Raw genomic sequence first — 14,019 nt, forward strand, 5'->3', positions numbered from 1 at the left:
CATTTAAACTCAGTTTCACAGTTCCTGACATTTAATCCTTGTAAAAATGCCCTGTTTTAGGTCAGATAGGATCACCACTTTATTTTAAGAATGTGAAATGTCAGAATAATAATAGAGAGAATAATTTATTCAGCTTTTATTTCTTTCATCACCATTCCCAGTGGGCCAGAAGTTTACATACACTCAATTAGCATTTGGTAGCATTGTCTTTAAAATGTTTCTCGGGTCAAACATTTTAGGTAGCCTTCCACAAGCTTCCCCCAATAAGTTGGGTGAATTTTGCCCCATTCCGCCTGACAGAGCTGTTGTAACTGAGTCAGGTTTGTTCCGTTCTCGCACACGCTTTTTCAGTTCGGGCCACAAATTTGCTATAGAATTGAGGTCAGGGCTTTGTGATGGCCACTCCAACACCTTGACTTTGTTATCCTTAAGCCATTTTGCCACAACTTTGGAAGTATGCTTGGGGTCATTGTCCATTTGGAAGACCCATTTGCGACCAAGCTTTAACTTCCTGATGTCTGATGTCTTGAGATGTTGCTTCAATATATCCACATACTTTTCCTTGCTCATGAAGCCATCTATTTTGTGAACTGCACCAGTCCCTCCTGCAACAAAGCACCCCCACAACATGATACTGCCACCCCCCGTGCTTCACAGTTGGGATGTGGTTCTTCGGCTTGCAAGCCTCCCCCTTTTTCTTCCAAACATAATGATGGTCATTATGGCCAAACAGTTCTGTTTTTGTTTCATCAGACCAGAGGACATTTCTCCAAAAAGAACGATCTTTGTCCCCATGACATAATTTTCTGGAATTTTCCAAGCTGTTTAAAGGCATAGTCAACTTAGTGTATGTAAACTTCTGACACAATGGAATTGTGATACAGTGAATTATAAGTGAAAGTGTTGGAAAAATTACTTGTCATGCACAACGTAGATGTCCTAACCGACTTGCCAAAACTATAGTTTGTTAACAAGAAATTTGCGGAGTGGTTGAAAAACAAGTTTTAATGACTCCAACCTAGGTGCATGTAAACTTCTGACTTCAACTGTACTAGATAAAGAATGCACAAGTATTATTTCTCACACAAGGTTTTTGTTGCCTACACAAACTTCCCTTTTTTACATGTTTGGTTGTAGGCCCACCACTTTTAACAACAATTCTGAGTATTCTGTAGGTTTTCACAACTACTGTGAACCATCAAGTCTGCCAGCAGGTTTCCAGCCTCAGGCTGGAGAAGGGAAAGCAAATTGTGAACATGAGCAATTGATTCTGGAATGTCTCGAGCTCAGATGTAGACATAGATCAGGGATGGCAACTCCTGTTCTCTGGTGCCTGATTGGTATCACACTTTCCCCCAGCCCTATAACTAATCACACCTGATTAAACTAATTGCATTCTAAACTGAAGACCATGATAAGTTGATTATTGGAGTCAGGTGTGTTAGCTGGGGCTGGGGAAAAAGTGACACCAATCAGGCTGCCCAATGATTTGTTTAATCGTTGGACAAGGAGGCTATTAGGCAGTGTGAATGTGTCCAATCATTCAATATAATGTCACGTTACAGTCTCATACACACAAGACGTGTATATTTTGGGCTAGGTCTAATTTGTTATTCGACAGCTAAAACTTTATTCTTGGCCAGCTAGGGGAAACAATGATGGAACAGACATGGTCAAAAGTACTTATAGATAAAGTCTGTGCGTAACGATCCGATTTTGCGCCAATACTCGATAATGGTTGGGCTAGAAACACAGGCTTGCCAGGCATTGATGTCGATTAATTGCGGTCATGACAGAAAAAGAGTCATATCTGTTCAAGTATATTTTCCAGAGTTTAGAGGTCAAGTAATGATGCCCAGTTCAGAAATAACAGTTGACATGAAAAGTTAAAACTAGCCAGTTGCATAATGTTTGTTGTACAACAGCTGACTAAAAACGGGCATTCAGATCTAGAACACACGGAAACTGTGCCTCTTTACAATTCTATGATGAAACAAAGTTGCCACTTGTAACCAACGAGTGTCGTGAAATACATGCACCTGAAACAACACTTTTTGACTTGGCCTAAATATCAGCAAGCCAGGCTATGTAAAGCAAAATAACTAGCTACCTCTCTGTTTGGCTAGCTGGCTAGCTAGCTGCTTAGCTGAACACATAATTTTAGCGCACTGTTGTTCGAATGGCCAAATGTATCCGTCATGTCGCAAGACTGGCTAAAGATATAACATGTTGAATCTTGAATACTCCAGCAAACGACATAAGACGTTCTAAATCAAGTATTCAAGATACGTAACTTTCAAAATACAGAAATCATCTCTGTATGATGCGTTTTGCTTCACAAAAATTTTGAAAGTTACTTTTGGTCATGTAGTGTATGTATGTGGACGCCTGCTCGTCTAACATCTCATTCCACAATCATGGGAATTAAGTTGGAGTTGCTCCCCCCCTTTGCTGCTACAAACAGCCCCCACTCTTCTGGGAAGGCTTTCCACTAGATGTTGGAACATTGCTGCGAGGACTTGCTTCCATTCAAGTTGGGCACTGATGTTGGGCGAAGTATGCTTGGCTGTCGGTGTTCCAATTCATCCCCGAGGTGTTCAATGGGTTGAGGTCAGGGCTCTGTGCAGGCCAGTCAAGTCCTTCCACACCGATCTCTACAAACAATTTCTGTATGGACCTTGCTTTGTGCACAGGGGCATTGTCAAGCTGAAACAGGAAAGGGCCTTCCCCAAACTGTTGCCACAAAGTTGGAAGCTTAGAATTGGTCTAGAACATCATTGTATGCTGTAACGTTAATAAGATTGCCATTCAATGGAACAAATGGACCTAGACCAAACCATGACATTTTACGAACTGACTTGTTATAAAGGTGGCATCCTATGACTGTGCCACATTGAAAGTCACTAAGCTCTTCAGTAAGGCCATTCTAATGCCAGTGTTTGTCTATGGAGATTGCATGGCTGTGTTCTTGATTTTATACACCTGTCAGCAAAGGTGTGGCTGAAATAGTCAAATTAAGGGATGTCCACATACTTTTGTATATATAGTGCATCTTAAACTTGATTGCTGATAAGCAAAACATTTTGGGTCTATGTCAACAATGGCCTAATGAAACAAATAGCAAAAAATATTTTTTAGGTGTTGTTTTCCTTTAAGTTAAAGAATACAGAGAAAAGTACATAAAATAAGGAATTACCTTCCTTTTACAGGCGCTTAACGTGGGTCGGAATTTCCCCTTGACTAGGCCAGTGCGTGGGTAAGAAGAACAAGGTCAGCAAACATTACCAAATATGTTATCAACATTGTGGGTGTGACAGTGCTTCTAAAATCCAACATTTCCCAAACTCTAGAAACTGGTCTGAGGTAGAACTTTACCTTGATCAAAGATGAACATTTATTGAACACACCAATACCTTTACACAGAGTACATCAACATGTCCAGAAATGGGTGGGTGGGAGAGGTACATGTATATCAAACTTCACACAGAGTACATCAACATGTCCAGAAATGGGTGGGTGGGAGAGGTACATGTATATCAAACTTTACACAGAGTACATCAACATGTCCAGAAATGGGTGGGTGGGAGAGGTACATGTATATCAAACTTTACACAGAGTACATCAACATGTCCAGAAATGGGTGGGTGGGAGAGGTACATGTATATCAAACTTTACACAGAGTACATCAACATGTCCAGAAATGGGTGGGTGGGAGAGGTACATGTATATCAAACTTTACACAGAGTACATCAACATGTCCAGAAATGGGTGGGTGGGAGAGGTACATGTATATCAAACTTTACACAGAGTACATAAACATGTCCAGAAATGGGTGGGTGGGAGAGGTACATGTATATCAAACTTTACACAGAGTACATCAACATGTCCAGAAATGGGTGGGTGGGAGAGGTACATGTATATCAAACTTTACACAGAGTACATCAACATGTCCAGAAATGGGTGGGTGGGAGAGGTACATGTATATCAAACTTTACACAGAGTACATCAACATGTCCAGAAATGGGTGGGTGGGAGAGGTACATGTATATCAAACTTTACACAGAGTACATCAACATGTCCAGAAATGGGTGGGTGGGAGAGGTACATGTATATCAAACTTTACACAGAGTACATCAACATGTCCAGAAATGGGTGGGTGGGAGAGGTACATGTATATCAAACTTTACACAGAGTACATCAACATGTCCAGAAATGGGTGGGTGGGAGAGGTACATGTATATCAAACTTTACACAGAGTACATCAACATGTCCAGAAATGGGTGGGTGGGAGAGGTACATGTATATCAAACTTTACACAGAGTACATCAACATGTCCAGAAATGGGTGGGTGGGAGAGGTACATGTATATCAAACTTTACACATGAACATTGTGTGGGTGTTTCCAAAATGTATCGATACATTAACATTTTCTTATATCAAAGATGACCACTTAACATATGAAATATAGAGAAACTAAAACTGTCTCTGTCTTTGCAAGCTCTTTAATAAAAATGTCAGTAATTTACATTTCTCAAATCTCTGATATTCTTTACATTATTATTGACCAATAGTTTACATGAACATAAAGCAAAGTAGGGTAAAACGTCAGCATCTGTTCTGAACATGTTTGTCGTACTAAACAAACCCACACATTGTTTTTTTAACACTGCTTCAAACCTCTGTCAGAGTTAATTCAGGAAGTGACTACTCGGACACCCCACCTTTTACCACTGTGATGGCACACCACAAGTTGTGTATAACATGAGGACACAGACATACACGGACAGTAATATGCAGGACTCTATTCTACACAGTTCATGGGTGAATGTTACACCAACATTTCAACCATTATAAATCTTTGTTTCAAAATGTAAATGATGTCGAAACCAACATAAGGAAAGGTTTCTTTGATTATGCCAAAAAATGGCATCTCACACACTTAACTGTTGAACCACTTGTTCTTCTTGATGGTTGCAGTCTTGTTGCCGCCCATCAGTTTCCTCTTGTATTGTTCAACCAGATTGTCAAAGCGGTCATCCTCTCAGCTCCTAACCCGCCTCTTGGCCCCTAAGGTGCTCTGGAAAACCAATGAAGACGGTTGAATGTACTACACAATCCTGGGGCCACGACATGCAAACATGGGTAATGTTTGTGTGTGTTTGTGTGCATACCTGTGTAGGTTTCTCCAGTGACGTTCCTCCCTGTCCTGCTGGAACCGATCCTGGGCTTCTTAGGCTGAGCAGGCTTTCCCTTATCACGCACCCTGCAGGACCAAAATTATACCATGTAGTATGGGTTACAATGTGATAGGTACAGTGTGTGTGTGTGTGTGTGTGTGTTACCTTATCTTTGGGCCACGGTGGGAGGGCAGGGATAGAACCTTCCTTCGTTTCTTTCCATCCTCCAGTTCTACGTGTTCTAGAACTGAGGTGGTCTGGAAGCCTGACCACTGCCAGCTCTGCTTCTGGGCCTGTTGCTGGGTCTGCTTCTGGGCCTGTTGCTGGGTCTGAGCCTTGACCTGTGGCTGGGGGGGGGAGGTACTAGGCGAGAGAGAAAGAAATGGAAGGAAATATCAGCGACAACCAAAAAGCAAAAAGAACACAGGGGAATGTTAAAAATGACAAACATTTGCAGTTCCACCAGAATTTATGAGCTGTGTGTGTGTGTTATATTCAGGGTTAGGGCAGAAATGTAGAGCGTCATACCTCCATCCTTTCTGCTCTGACCGGATGGTGCCGACTGTGTCTGGGTCTTCGCGGACCCCTCCTTGGTTACCATGTTACTCTGGGGTTTAGACACACCCTTCTGAGGTCCAAGCCTGCCTCCTGACTGCGGCTGCATCTTCCCTCTTCCCATAGGGCCACTCCCCTTAAAACGCTCCTGGAAACCATGGAGACAGGAAAATGTGTTACTCTTAATCTTAACCATCATCACACACCAACATAAACAGCAGAGAAGACACACCTTGACTTGTTGTTGTCGCATTTCTTTCATTATCAGCTTCCTTCCATCTTCAAGAGAGAACTCAACAATGGGTCTCTGTAGACAGACAACGTAAATCACTCAAGGAAAAAAACAACAACCTGTGAATAGTCTTCTCAATAACACATTCTCATCATTTAGGAAGACCGTCAATATTGATCAGATGCTGTAGGTTGCCAAACCAAATGTGTGTACGTGCAATTCAACATTCTCTTTGCATTCCTCAGGAAAAATAAACATTGATGACTAGGATGTTTGAGTCCAGACGCAATATTGTTCAGAGATACAATTAATGCAATTACTGACATCAGCTACTGAGAGCCAAAGAAAACATCCTGAAACATAACCTGCCATTCACCCTCTCAAACACAGCTGCACTCTGTCGAGTACAAGGTTGAGGACATGCATACACACACACAGATAGATCAACAAAGACACAGCGCCACACAAACACACCTTGGTGTTTCCGTAGATGTCAGGGTTATTGTTGAGGTGTCGTAGTGTCTTCAGAGCGAGTTCATGATCTTGGAGCTGAACAAAGCCGTAACCTAGCGACCGGCCTAACACCTGACCCCACTCTGGCTTCTTATCATACATCACCCTGCACTGGGGAGAGAAAGATAGTGCGAGAGAGAGGGGGCATACGGATAGAGATGGTGAGGAAAAGAAAGGGGGAGAGAAGCAAATGGTAAACAAAGAGACAATTGCGGAAAGAGGTTGTAAAGAGACAAATGAAAGGCCATTCAACATGGACAGGGCAGCTTTATAGGACAATACAGTGCCTTCAGAAAATATTCACACCCCTTTACTTTGTCCACATTTTCTGGTTACAAAGTGGGATTAAAATGGATTTCATGTCATTTTTTTCCATCAACAATCTACACAAAATACTGAAATGTCAAAGAGGAAGAAAAAGAAAAAGTCTAACATTTGTATATAAAAAAAAACAGAAAAACCCAGTAATTAGATAAGTCTTCAACCCCCTGAGTTGGTACATGTTAGAATAACCTTTGGCAGCGATTACAGTTGTGAGTCTTTCTGGGTAAGTCTTGGAGAGCTTTCCACACCTGGATTGTGCAATTTTTTCCCATTATTATTTTAAAAATTCGGTCAAATTAGTTGTTGAGCATTGCTAGACATCCATAGATTTTTAAGCAGGTTTAAGTCAAAACTGTAACTCGGCCACTCAGAAACATTCACTGTCTTTTTGGTAAACAAGAAAATATGGAAAGTGGTACTCAGTAATGTGTTGTATTGGATTTTCCCACAAACATAACACTTTCTATTCAGGACAAAAAGGTGTATTGCTATGCAGTATTACTTTAGTACCTTGTTGTAAACAGGCTGCATGTTTTGGAATATTTTTGTTCTGTACAGTGTTCCTTCTTTCCACTCTGTCGATTAGGTTAGTATTGTGGAGTAACTACAATGTTGTTGATACATCCTCAGTTTTCTCCTATCACAGCCATTAAACTCTGTTTTAAGTCACCATTGGCCTAATTGTTTTACCCATCTACTAATAGATGCCCTTCTTTGTGAGGCATTGGAAAATCTCCCTGATCTTTCTGGTTCAATCTGTTTGAAATTCACTGCTCTACTGAGGGACCTTACAGATCATTTATATATATGTGGGATACAGAGATGAGGTAGTCATTCAAAAATCATCACAGTGAGGCCATGCAACTTATTATGTGACTTGTTAAGCACATGTTTACTCCTGAACTTATTTAGGCTGGCCATAACAAAGGGGTTGAATACTTATTGGTAAGCCTTTTCAGCTTTTAATTTTTAATTAATTTGTAAACATTTCTAAAAACATAATTACACTGACATGATGGGTGGGTCAATTTAATACATTTTGAACTCAGGCTGTAAAACAAAAAAAATGTGGCACCTGAAAGTGACTGAAGAAGAGGAGGAAGAAGAAACCATTAGAACAAAAAGTTAAGGGGATGTGAATACTTTCTGAAGGCACTGCAGTGCCCCCTGGTGGTCACTAATAGTTCACCCAGAGCAGGTATTCCAAAACTGGGTTGCAATGCCATTGGGGTATGACAAATAAAAATGTGATCCATTTTATTTTTATTTTTTTGTAAAAAAAAAATAATTACATGTTTTTTTCCTTCACATTTTCAAACAGTCAATATATATTTTCCAACGGGGCTATACATTTGGGTGAGGTTTTTTTCTCGCCTGAGTAGCCTAGTTTCACTGCCAAAAAAAATACAATTAAACCATCTAGTGTTCAGCGAAATAACAACACAATGTCAAATACAGGTAGCCTGGTCAAATAATTAACATCCAATCACATTAACCGTTACCCTCTCGTGGGAATTCCACTAATGGTCCATATGTAGCCAAATGTTGCTTCTGCTCATGTTGGTATCTGTACTGATGGCGCAAAAGCCATGACAGGGAGACATAGTGGAGTGGTAACACGCGTGCAAGCAGTTGCTCCCGACGCCACTTGGGTACACTGCAGCATTCACCCAGAGTGATGATTACATTACAATGATGGCAAAAAACAACATTTGAGAGTGCGCTGACCCTGGTGCTAGAGGGGGTACGCAGCTGGAGGTTGAAGGTTTGAAAAGGTACAGGACTATAGAACGTTTGGGAACCACTGACCCAGAGAGATGAGGACCTATTGACAGATTTGACTGGGATGGAAACAGCTATGGAATTGTGCTAGTAGTGTCTTACCTTGGTAATGAGGACCCCCTTGCCAGCTCCTGCAGCTTTCAGACAGAGTCCTAGTTGTCCTAGTTGTTTGCTGTCTACAGACTTGGGCAGGTTGTGGACACACAAGCGGGTCTTGGATACATACACATTCATGTCCCGTAGCTTGGTCCTCTTCAGGTCCTCAAACTAACACAGAAGGAGAGTGTTAGCCTTCCTCAAAAAAACGCACACTGAGGACACATGCCCCAAGTTACCAACACACTGTGTTGTGATTGTAAGACAACGCTATGATGCTCTGATTGGTTAAAAAACAGGAAGTACTTACTCTGGTCCTCTTGGTCATGTCTGCTGCTGGAACACCCTCAGCTGCCTTAGTTCCTGCCCGTATCACTGAAAGAAAGAGGTATGAGATGGAGGGTAGGGGAGAAGAAAAGGGAGGAGAAGGAGGTGTAACTTACATCCCTCTCTAGCCAGGTAGAGGTTCCTGGTCCCTGTATGCGTTTTGACCTTCTTGTCCTTCAGTTTGACAGCATCCTCTCTGCTTATCGCCGCTACGATGTTCAGCTTCCTACCATCCACACGGATACCCCCACTCTAAGACAGACAAACATGTTACCCCCAAAACATACATTACAGCAACTCAGAGCTCATCAGAAGAGATGTACCTGTAGAAAACATGAGTCATTTATCCTATTCTGTCTCACCTCTGACTCGTCCTCTGCGGCAGCAATGCATTTCTCTGCTGCTTCTTTAGACTTGAACTTGAACAAAGGCAATACCTGACCAGACAACAGAGCACAGTCAACAACCATTACCAACCAACACAGTCATGATTCAATGTTAACATGTAGACATCTACTATCTGACTGGCATCACTTCAGGCCATTGTTTAAGTTTGGGCAGGGGACAGCGCTAGAGAGAGAGTGAGGTTGTGTTGGAGCCAGGACTATACCTTTAGAGTGTTCAGTGTCTAGGTGTAGGCAGATCTTGATGTACTTCAGTTCTCCATACTGCAGTAACACCTCCTCCAAGCCCTCCTCCTCCGTATCAAATGACAGGTTCCTGATAAAGACGGTTTTGCCCTCATTGACGTCTGATGGGAGGGGCTTTCTCTTGGCTGCATGATCGACAGAGAGAGCGAGAGCCAGCGCCAGAGAGAGCCAGAGAGAGCCAGAGCCAGAGAGAGCCAGAGCCAGAGAGAGCCAGAGCCAGAGAGAGCCAGAGCCAGAGCCAGAGAGAGCCAGAGCCAGAGCCAGAGAGAGCCAGAGAGAGCAAGAGCCAGATGGAGCCAGCGCTAGAGAGACAGAGAGAGCGAGAGAACCAGAGCAAGCCAGAGACAGACATAGACAGAGAGAGCCAGAGCCACAGCCAGAGTGAGCCAGAGAGAGCTAGAGTGAGCCAAAGAGAGCCAGAGCGAGCCAGAGCGAGCCAGCGCCAGAGCCAGTGAGTGCCAGAGCCAGAGAGAATCAGAGCCAGAGAGAACCAGAGCCAGAGAGAACCAGAGCCATAGAGAACCAGAGCCAGAGAGAACCAGAGCCAGAGAGAACCAGAGCCAGAGAGAGCCAGAGCCAGAGAGAGCCAGAGCCAGAGAGAACCAGAGCCAGAGAGAACCAGAGCCAGAGAGAGACAGAGCCAGAGAGAGACAGAGCCACAGCCAGAGTGAGCCAGAGAGAGCCAGAGTGAGCCAGAGACCGAGAGAGCCAGAGCCACAGCCAGAGTGAGCCAGAGAGAGCCAGAGACAGAGAGAGCCAGAGTGAGCCAGAGAGAGCCAGAGTGAGCCAGAGACAGAGAGAGCCAGAGCCACAGCCAGAGTGAGCCAGAGAGAGCAGGGACAGAGAGAGCCAGAGCCACAGCCAGAGTGAGCCAGAGAGAGCCAGAGCCAGAGAGAGCCAGAGCCACAGCCAGAGTGAGCCAGAGAGAGCCAGAGAGAGCCAGAGTGAGCCAGAGAGAGCCAGAGACAGAGAGAGCCAGAGCCAGAGCCACAGCCAGAGAGAGCCAGTGTTGGAGGGGTTCAAACAGAGGGCAACCTGGAACATACACACTGATATTTAATCAAGAGAAAAGACAACAGTTTCATACCAGAATCCTCACTGTCATCATCTTCATCGTCGTCTTCATCAGACCCAAGATCCCTTTTGTCGTCATCTGCCTCCTGAGACTCTGAATCTTCATTTTCCTCGTCGTCTTCATCAGACCCAAGATCACTTTTGTCATCGTCATCTGCCTCCTGAGACTCTGCATCGTCATTCTCATCAACACCCTCCTCCTCTGATGGGGTGTCTAGATGCTGAGCTGACTTAGAGCTAACTCTGTAGAAAGAAGAACTATTAAACACAACACTTCAACAATATCCTGGCTGCAATACTCCAGTCTTTAGAACCAAAGACTGGCCAAAGAAGACCAATTTAGACATAAAATGGGTTGTTTGGATCCTGATTGGTTAACTGCCTGTTAACAGTTCAATTTGAATTATCAATGCAGATTCACTGTCCTACAGCCCAGCCAGGAAATCTATAAACTTAATCTCCCCTGGAAAAAGGTTGACACATTATTAACTCATTCTACTAGGCTAGCATTTGGTTTGCAACAGTTGGGGTTTGTCTAAATCTTGCTGCTTGCTTTTCCGACATGTGCAAAAACATTAGTTTTTTTTGGCAATCTCCACCCTTCCATAGGAGAGAATAAACATGACTGACAATCTCTGAGCCAGACGAATACATTTATCAGGATCATTTTAATGGATATATCAAAAGAACTGGCAATAGAAACAAACATAAAACAAATGTCTGTTGTCATTTCAGCTGCTTGATTTGATTGTGTGTTAGCTTTAGTTGGCTAGCTAGCAAAGAAGTAGCAAGCCTGCATGGCAACCTTTTTTGCATAGAATGTTTGGAATAGACAAAGGTTGTTTGGCTAGCTACTTCGGAATCTCAGAACTAACAACTGGCTTTTGCCCAGAGTATATTGTCTGGTGGAAGGACGAAATTAAACAAATTTGCTCATTTTCATTTTCATTTATGAAAACATGTCATTCATCTTTAAAAATATATGTTGGTAACCATTTTCTAAAAAATGAATGATAGTGAATAACACTCTCCTATGGGCTATTTCCCCTGACCCCCCGAGCTGTGTTGGGTCTTCGAACAGCCCATAGTCGGCAGTTAATCACACGATAATCCCTAGGTTCTCATGCCTTATTTCTTAATTACATCTAGGTCAAGGTCTACATATTTACAGCCCATCTCAAACTGAGGACATGCAGAAATAGAGATAAAAAAAGACAGCAAAAGCTCATACTTGTTCTTTTCTACTTCTTCCTCCTCCTCCTCTTCAGTCACCGGTTTCTCTGCTGTGACCTTTTCCACTTTCTTAGCTCCTGGCTGAGTAGCGACAAACTTGTCTTTAGCCACAGCCCAATTTTTTTTTTTTTTTTTTTTTTTTATTTCACCTTTATTTAACCAGGTAGGCTAGTTGAGAACAAGTTCTCATTTGCAACTGCGACCTGGCCAAGATAAGGCATAGCAGTGTGAACAGACAACACAGAGTTACACATGGAGTAAACAATTAACAAGTCAATAACACAGTAGAAAAAAGGGGAGTCTATATATACATTGTGTGCAAAAGGCATGAGAAGGTAGGCAAATAATTACAATTATGCAGATTAACACTGGAGTGATAAATGATCAGATGGTTATGTACAATAATGTACAATCAATAGCTACCTGCCTTCCTGTAAAGGACAGAGGAGAGAACGACTTGATTGCAGCAGATGAAGCCACAGTAGACTATTGAGATGTGCCTCATCTTTATCAGAGATATTCACAGGGCAGAAAAAGGTCTCACACACTGTTAAGAATGCTATTTTCTTATGAATATTCTCTATTGGAATTTGGCCTCTAGGTACCCTCTCTCAGGCCAGAGGTCATCGTAAAGCAGGCCTCAGTAAATGGTATCTGGGCCCCCATAACCATAGGTGTCCTTAAATGATTAAGATGTTTCAAATGTATAGTCTATTCAACCCCAAGGTCTCCACCTTGATCGAATGTTTTGGCACCGGGCACAGAAGGGTGAAACAACAAACCGATATGGTAAGAGTATTTAGATCAGCCCTTATAGATTTTGCGCAAACCTCTTAGAGGAACATTTGTCTTCACATATGCATATGTCTGTCTCTGTCAATTCAACTTTTAATTAAGAAGTTGTTCCCCTTTTCAATTCCTAAACACACACACCAGGTTAAGGTGTCTCACCTTTGATATCCTTTAGGTTTATTGCGTTCAAGACCTTTCCTGCCTCCAAGACATTCTTAAACTGGACAAACGCAAAGTCTTTCCATCTGATGAAACACACACGGAAAGGTAAACAGAGTGAGGAATAGTCAGACACCAGATAGAAAACATGTTACTGACTCTGTAGTTGTCTTTGCGCAACTAAATCCACAAAGGCTCAACAGTGCTTAGTGTGGTTGGGTGGTGATTCTCTCAAGTTGAAGTCTGTACCTGGTTTAAGGGGGATGTTAGCCTCCAGAACTGTCCCAAACTTGGCAAAGGTCTGCTTCAGATCATCCTCAGAGCACTGTGGGAACACAAGACAAACATTAACAACTAAATGCAGACAAAGCATCCTCGAACAAAGGGGAGGCCAAAGGAAAAGATTGTTTGTCTGTTAGTTATGCAAGGGTTCTCGTAACCCACAATCCCCGTGGTTATATCAGCGGAGTGGGCAGGTTTAGGGCAATTAAATATTGTGTGGATGAAAGGCGGGTGGGTGGCGGGGAGGTTGAATAAAGAGAAAACAATGCATTAAAAATCCAGAAATGTACACAGTGAACAAGACAATAGGAACAACTTCCTAATATTGAGTTTCACCCCCTTTTGCCCTCAGAACAGCCTCAATTAATTGGGACATGGACTCTACAAGGTTTCGAAAGCATTCCACAGTGATGCTGGCCCATGTTGACTCCAATGCTTCCCACAGTTGTGTTAAGTTGGCTGGATGTCCTTTGGGTGGTGGACCATTCTTGATACACACGGGAAACTGTTGAGTGTGAAAAACCCAGCAGCGTTGCAGTTCTTGACACACTCAAACCAGTGCGGTTGGCACCTACTACCATACCCCGTTCAAAGGCACTTCAATATTTTGTCTTGCCCATTCACCCTCTGAATGGCACACATTCATGTCTCAATTGTCTCAAGGCTTAAACATCCTTCTTGAACCTTTCTCCTCCCTTTCATCTACAGTGATTGAAATGGATTTAACAAGTGACATCAATAAGGGACCACAGCTTTCACCTGGTCAAATCTGTGTCATGGAAATAGCAGGTGTTCCTAATGGTTTGTACACTTAGTATAATTA

This window comes from Oncorhynchus mykiss, chromosome 2 (genome assembly GCF_057628025.1).
Source record: "Oncorhynchus mykiss isolate SJ-2025 chromosome 2, ASM5762802v1, whole genome shotgun sequence".
NCBI lineage: Eukaryota > Metazoa > Chordata > Actinopteri > Salmoniformes > Salmonidae > Oncorhynchus > Oncorhynchus mykiss.